Source organism: Orycteropus afer, unplaced genomic scaffold (genome assembly GCF_000298275.1).
Source record: "Orycteropus afer afer isolate SDZICR_OR568_19922 unplaced genomic scaffold, OryAfe1.0 scaffold00180, whole genome shotgun sequence".
Taxonomy (NCBI): domain Eukaryota; kingdom Metazoa; phylum Chordata; class Mammalia; order Tubulidentata; family Orycteropodidae; genus Orycteropus; species Orycteropus afer.
In genome coordinates, this window is record NW_006921767.1 from 3,299,497 (window position 1) to 3,300,433 (window position 937).

Consider the following 937-nt stretch of genomic DNA (forward strand, 5'->3'; position numbering starts at 1 on the left):
ATGAAATATGCAAACTAGCTTCTCAGACCCAACACTATAAAATCAAAAAATAAGCAAAAAAAAATATATATATATGGAAACCTGAATAAAACCTATAGGGTAATAGAATAAATAAATATGAACAAAATAATATTCCTTCAAATAAATGTGAACTAAAATATAGCATAGTAAAATCTTTGGGACACAGCAAATGCAGTGCTCAGAGAGCAGTGTATAACAATAAATATACTCATCAAGAAAGAAGAAAAAATCCAAATCAGCATGTTAACCCAACACTGACAATAATTAGAAAAAGTACCAAAAAAAAAGGCTACCACCACTAGAAAAGGAAAAATAATAAAGATTAGAGCAAAATAAATGAAAGAAAACAGAAAAAATCATAGAAAATATTAACAATACTAAAAGTTGATTCTTTGAAAATGTTAATAAAATTTACTAACTACTGGTAAATTTAATAAAGGAAAAGGAGAAATAACATGGATTACAGAAGAGATAGGTGACTTAAAATGGAACTAACTGAAATAAAAAGGATAATAACAGAGTGCTATGAAGATCTCTAGGAGCTCTGGTAGCATAGTGGCTAAAGCACTTGACTGCTAACCAGAAGGCTAGTGGTTCAAACCCACCAGCCACTTCTTGGAAGGAAGGTTAGGCAATCTACTTCTGTAGTGATACTGCCTTGGAAACCCAAGGAGAGGTCGCTATGAGTTGAGTCTGACTAGATGGCAAATAACAACAAACAACATGAAGATCTTTAACAAATTTGAAATACAGAAGAAATGGGCAAATTTCTAGAAATGCAGTATGTACACAAACTAACACAATTTGTGGTAGAAAGATTGAACAGATCCACCAGAAAAGAAGAAATTGACCAGGCCATAGAAAAGCCTCCTCCCACCCCCAAAAAAGGCCTGGCCCAGATAGCCAATGAAGAAAT